The sequence below is a fragment of the Symphalangus syndactylus genome, chromosome 4 (genome assembly GCF_028878055.3).
Source record: "Symphalangus syndactylus isolate Jambi chromosome 4, NHGRI_mSymSyn1-v2.1_pri, whole genome shotgun sequence".
Taxonomy (NCBI): domain Eukaryota; kingdom Metazoa; phylum Chordata; class Mammalia; order Primates; family Hylobatidae; genus Symphalangus; species Symphalangus syndactylus.
The window spans coordinates 49,957,235-49,964,394 of record NC_072426.2 but is presented as its reverse complement, the minus strand read 5'-3'; positions in this window follow the sequence as shown (position 1 = coordinate 49,964,394).

The following is a 7,160-nucleotide window of genomic DNA, read 5'->3' as shown; positions in this document are numbered from 1 at the left end:
TGCTGGGGAATCACAGGAGTGTTCACATTATGCAGCCCAAAGGTGACTCCTAAGACTCAGGGTGCTTTTCCCATTCTCTTTCTGTCCTTACAACCTCAACTAGCTCCTGTCCTTCCCCTATAAAGACTCTTGCATCCACTTTATTTTTTGGTATTCTCACCATCAAGTTAGTATTTGTTTCTCCTACAAAGTCATGTTTATAATTCTTTACTTTTAGGAAGGCTATAGTAACAGAAGTTGTCCATAGTACAGAAGTGGAGGAGTTAAAAAAAATCACATTTACATAGCTCATACAATCATGGTCCAAGATCAAAATTTACTGACTCTTTTTTGAAACAGTAACTGGACATTCTCTTTAGACTTCTAACTTTTGCATCTATTTTCAAGGATAATAATAAAATATTCATCCTTAAGTTCTGACTTATCAGTTAAGATATATTTATTTCTTTCTTCTCCTTCTAATAAGAAATCAAAGTGGAGCAATAAGTATCTTTTTGTCTTATTAATTTGCATTTCAGAAGATGTCCATTTTTATCAAGACTTTTACCCAGAACAAATCTCTTATATCGTTTCTCTTGGACATTCCCTGGAATTACTGCTAAAATTTATTAATAGCCTCTCTAATCAGGATGTATCTAGAATACTTTGAATAAACGTACTGTGGTTGTAATATGTTGATATGTTGATAAAATAAGAAATACTGAAATTAACTAGCATAATTAGGGATTCATGAAAATCTTAAGTCAAGCTTATGACTTTTCCCCTAGTGGCTAGAAATTAAATAACTGTTGAAATAATAAAGTGGTCAATTCACATTAGACAACAACATACTCTTTCATAAAATACATAGGAAAATGACGTTTGTGTTAGTTGTGCAGAATAAACTATTCACCATTAAGTAACTAAATACAATGGTATAACAAATCAGTCAGGTCTGGGAAAGAAATATTAAGCCAGAAGTAAATAAAAGCCTCGTATAAGTAATTATCTTTCTTACACGTTATCTTGTATTTGAGAAATAAAAATTATCTTAATTTTCTAAAGTGTCAAAGGTTTCCAACTGCAAAATAAATAAAAATCATATCCTGCTTTCATAGATATCATTGCTTTATTTGATAACATTCTTGAACATCTTCTTTTTGACAATTATCAATATCTGATAGCCTAGCTGGTAGGATGTTGTGTCTCCTTTTTCTCTGCTTCAATGGTTAAATGTAGAGATACATATTTCAGTTTGGTTTTAATAATGAAGGACCTTCTGTGGCATAATTTATCTCTTATGTATAAAAGAGTTTTGGCCAAACCGTGAGGATTACATTTTTAAATAACAAAGGGATCAGAGTAAGTACCTCTGGTCTTCAGCTTTGAAAACAAATCACGAGTCAGACTACTTAAACCACATGCTGGTAATACATATTAAATAGTTTATTGATTTATTTTCAACATTACTATTTTTCTCAGAGGATTCAAACAACCTTAAATGTGACTTATAGGAAATGTGCTCACAATTGATTACTATTATCATCCACTATGCAGAGTACTTGAAAATTCATTGTTTATCAAAGAAAACAAAACAAACCTTACCAGAGTAAAATCTATTTTTAGATGGTTATAATTTACTTTTAAACGTCACCTTCAAATAATACATTAATGCATTATTTGTATATACAGTAGCCTTCTGTGGGGATATGTTCAAACACATTGCTGTCCATCAAAATGCTTTCTGTTCATATTTTTCACCCACCAATTTAGGCCTTTTTCATTATAAGTGCTTATTGTGCACTGTAGCTGTTAACTTTTGCAGTTTGAGGTGCACAGCAAAATTAACACAAGCTCACTTTTTCCTCTTTACAATTTCGCAATACATAAATAAAAAAGCTCACGTTGATGGCCTAATCCATGATTTCTTGAGGCTTAAGACAAAAGAAATCCATGCTTTCTACATGGTAAGAAATCATTTTTTTATCTATAAAATGCATACTTAAGCATAACCATATAAATATTAATAAGAAATACATTACTCTGTGGACTGACTGGAAACTTAGAAGTCAGGAATTTGGAACTCAAACCTAATTTTGAGTTCAAATCCCACATCTTTCACTGATTCAGTCTGACACGGTAGCCCAATAGCCTCAACTTGGTTATTGCGGCCAAACCAAAATGTGTGCCAACTGAACGTTTATTTGAAGCCTGTTCACTTTAGTGGTTCCTCTAATAATCTTTCTGAGTTAAAGAAGGATGCCCTAAATATCTACACTGCCAATTCCCTTGTAAAGCTGGATACTAAATATCAGAATGAAGCAGAATCTCCACAAAGTTCTTTAGCTTTACTTATTGGATTAAAAAATATTTCATGGTCAAAGCACAAATATGGCACTGTTTCCTTCTTCCTTTGCCACATCGAAATTTTCTACGTTGTTTTTCTAAGGATCAGGAAAGGCTTCTTGGAAGAGGTAGAATTTGAGTTTTAACTTTTAGTGGGGATAGGCAAATACGTTAAGCATAGGGAAATTGACCGAAAGTGAAAGCTATGATTTCTGATTGGGGGAAAAAAGTGAATATGTATTTTTTGTTTATAACAAACAGCAATAGAATATTCATTTGAAATAATTTTTACAAATCTAGTTCTTTATGCCGAAGCAGCATGATTTATTATTTTCCTAATAAAAAGAATTTGCATGTGGTTTTAGAGGGTGGGAGGAGAGAGTTGAGTACAATGTGTTTAAAACCCAACAATTTTCAATAATTGCTGCAATTTTCTGCCTGCTTAGTGAATGCCAACTGGAATCAGCATTACCTATGAAGTACAATGGTGGGTAATGTAGAGTGCCTTACTCTAATTATCATGGTTTAAGCCTTTAGATAAAAAATGTATTCAAGCAAGTGTGTTTTTACTGTGTGCAGTCTATCAAGTGGAAAAGAGCATAGTCCCTAACAAGTTACACTACAGGAATTCTTACTAAGACTAAAATAACAAGCATGTTATTTAGTCAAGATAGTATTTTATCTATTTCTCTTGCTTTCAGAACTCATGCCTCCCCAATTTTTAAGCAGACTTCCAAGAACTAAAATATTTGCCACTTATTTGACATTTTCCAGATTCCTATTGTATCTAAAGGTTCATAAATTATTCCTAACTACAGTTACAACTATCTAAAGAGCAAATAAATTTCTTTCCTTCATGCTAGATACAGAAGACATGATTGTTGTTCAGTTTTTCTTGAACTTTAGCCTTTCATAATGCATTGTATTCGATAGTTTCACTAATATTAATAAGCCTCACTCTGTAAGCAGGAAGAAAATATACCTACCCCACTTTAACAAGCATGAGAATAATTATCAGCATTTAATGAATATTATTATCTTCAATATTTTAAAAGATCTTATTTCATCAGATTACAATTTATACATATAAATTTATACATATGTATATATGTAGGTATATGTAAATATTTAACCTAGGTAATGCAATTGCAAATCTCAGTATTAAAAATGGCATTTGATGGCACAAAACCAAAGGTGTTAAACCAGCATCTCTCTATGTCTAATTTTGGGATAATGTAAGCCAATATAGGCTAATTTATATAGAATTTTTTTCCTGAAAAAGAAGTTGACCAGTGTTCCACAGTGCAATAATCAAAACTTCAGCTTGGGCCAACTAGTTTTGACATACATAGTGACACTTTTCTCTCAGTTGTATGTAATTTCTTGTTATGAAAACTTCTATCTAGTGAAAACTATTTATGATTGAAATGCATTGGCTTTCAACTTTCCCACTCGGACATACTATTCTTAGATATTAGGATCTTCTGTGAAGTATGTTATAAGTAATATGCTATTAGTAGAAGTTAAAATACTTACATATTTTATGGACCAGGTGCTGTTCACCTAAAGCTTTTCCCTAAATTAATGTTCTGTTTACTTTCATTTTACTATCTTTTTTGAGTATGGAGAAATGAGCAACAGAAACCAATAGGATGTAGTGTAATCACCAGGTTGTCCTATTTATGACATAGCTGTTAATTTATCAAGTGCATCAACAATTGCTTAGCAGTAGCATTCAGCTATTATAGTGCTGGGCAAAGTATTTTAGATGTTCTATTAAAATCTCAGTATGCTCATTATATTAAATAATGATCCTTGTGAACATGGTATCATACATATTGCAGTAGGAAAAAAACAGGGGTTCACTATTCATAAGTGACTTTCAAAAAGATTGATTCCTTCTGGTTTGAATACCCTACAGTGAACTCAAGAGTTTAGTTTCACAGTGTTTGCTACTCTTGCCCAATTTCAGCTCAAGCCATTTAAATTTTTTGTTATATTCTAACTGAAATGTGAAAATAGCTGGGTAAAAAATAATATTGATTTGTGTATGTTGAACCAGCCTTGCATCCGGAGGTTGAAGCCAACTTGATTGTGGTGGAGAAGCTTTATGATGTGTGGCTAGATTTGGTTTCACAGTATTTTAGTGAGGATTTTTTTTTTATCAATGTTCATCAGGGTTATTCGCCTGAAGTTTTCTTTTTTGTTGTTGTATCTCTGCCAGGTTTCAGTATTAGGATGATGCTGGCCTCATAAAAAGAGTTAGGGAGTAGTCTCTCTTTTTCAATTATTGGGAATAGGTTGAGAAGAAATGGTACCAGCTCTTCTTTTTACCACAGGTAGAGTTCAGCTGTAAATCCATCTGGTCCTGAGCTTTTTTTGGTTGGCAGGCTATTTATTACTACTTCCATTTCAAAACTTGTTATTGGTCTATTCAGGCATTCAGCTTCTTCCCGGTTGAGTTTTGGGAGAGTGTATGTCTTCAGGAATTTATCCATTTCTTCTAGATTTTCTAGTTTATTTGCATAGCGGTATTTATACTATTCTCTGCTGGTTGTATTCCTGTGGGGTCAGTGGTGATATCTCCTTTAACATTTTGTACTGTGTCTATTGATTCTTCTCTCTTTATTAGTCTAGCTAGCAGTCTATTTTATTAACTTTTTCAAAAAACCAGCTCCTGGATTCATTGAGTTTTTTGAAAAACTTTGGTTTTTCATGTCTCTATCTCCTTCAGTTCTACTCTGATCTTGATTATTTCTTGTCTTTGCTAGCTTTGGGATTTGTTTGCTCTTGGTGCTCTAGTTCTTTTAGTTGTGATATTAGGATGTTAATTTGAGATCTTTCTAGCTTTTTGACATGGGCGTTTAGTGCTATAAATTTCCCTCTTAGTACTGTTTTAGCTGCATCCCAGAGATTCTGGGTTTCCTTGTTCTCATTGGTTTCAAAGAACTTCTTGATTTCTGTCTTAATTTTATTATTTTCCCAGGAGTCATTCAGGAGCAGGTTGCTCAATTTCCATGTAGTTTTGTGATTTTGAGTGATTTTGTTCATCTTGAGATCTAATTTGATTGTGTTGTGGACTGAGAGACTTTTATGATTTAAGTTCTTTTGCATTTGCTGAAGAGTGTTTTACTTCCAATTATGTGATTGATTTTAGAGTAAGTACCATGTGGAGCCAAGAAGAATGTATATTCTGTTGTTTTTGCATAGAGACTTCTCTAGATAGCTAGTAGGTCACTTGATCCAGTGCTGAGTTTAGGTCCTGAATATTTTTGTTAATTGTCTGTCTTGACTATCTGTCTAATATTGACAGTGGGGTGTTAAAGTCTCCCACTATTATTGTGTGGAAGTAGCAAAATAAACCATCATCAGTGAACAGAAACCTAGAGAATGGGAGGAAAGTTTTGCAGTGTATCCATCTGACAAAGGTCTAATATCCAGAATCTACAAGAAACTTAAATAAATTGACGAGAAAAAACAACCCCATTAAAAAGTAGGCCAAGTACATGAAAACACACTTCTCAAAAGAAGACATTTATGTGGCCAACAAACATACAAAAAAAAAAAAAAAAGCTCAACATCACTGATCATTGGAGAAATGCCAATCAAAACCACAATGAGATACCATCTCACATGAGTCAAAATGGTGATCATTAAAAAGTCAAGAAACAACACATGCTGGTGAAGCTGTGAAGAAATAGGAACACTTTTACATTGTTGGTGGTTATATAAATTAGTTCAACCACTATGGAAGGCTTTGTGGTGATTCCTCAAAGACCTAGAACCAGAATTGCCATTTGACCCAGCAATCTCATTACTGGGTATATACCCAAAGGAATATATTATTCTATTTAAAGATACACGCACACATATGTTCATTGCAGCACTATTCACAACAGCAAAGATAAGGAATCAACCCAAATTCCCATCAATGGAAGACTGAATAAAGAAAATATGGTACATATACACCATGGAATTCTATGCAGCCATAAAAAGGAATGAGATTGTGTCCTATGCAAGGACATGGATGGAGCTGGAAGCCGTTATTCTCAGCAAACTAACAAAGGAACAGGAACTCAAACACCACATGTTCTCACTTATATGTGGGATCTGATCAATAAGAACACATGGACACAGGGAGGGGAACAACACACACTGGGACCTGTCATGTTGTCTGGGCGGCAAGGTAGGGAGAACATTAGGGAAAAGAGCTAATGCATGCTGGGATTAAGTACCTAGGTGATGGGTTGACAGGTGCAGCAAACCACCATGGCACACGTTTACTGTGCAACAAATCTGCACATCCTGTACATGTACTCCAGAACTTAAAAAAGAAATATGGTGCTTTTTAATGTGCTACCTTTATTAAAGCAGAAATATTATTTGACTTGTTTGTCTTTTATACTTTAGTCTCATTTTCCATTATATGGTACAGAAATAATAGGTGGTCCCTTCATTTTAAGGGAGTGATACAGAATGTTCCTCATGCCACTGAGTGATTAAAGCTCCAAAAGCATAATTGCCTTCATGAGAGCCTAATCTCTAGGTGAATCAGTTATGGCCCATTGTAAAAGATGCTTTTTTCCTCTCTGATAAAAGGACACAAAAGAAGGCCATCTGTGTTTTGATTTTCCCAGTACATTTATTACTCGGTCATGTTTGGTCACCCTTACTAAGTGTAGTGATTTGCTAGCCATTGACACAATCTTCTTTTTACATTGTGGGTGCTGCACCCTCTTCTATATCTAAAATTGTATCAATATGAAAATGCAAATGTGTTCCCTCCTTCGAAATTATTGAATAGTAATAATAGAGTTAATAAGTCTGTCCAGATC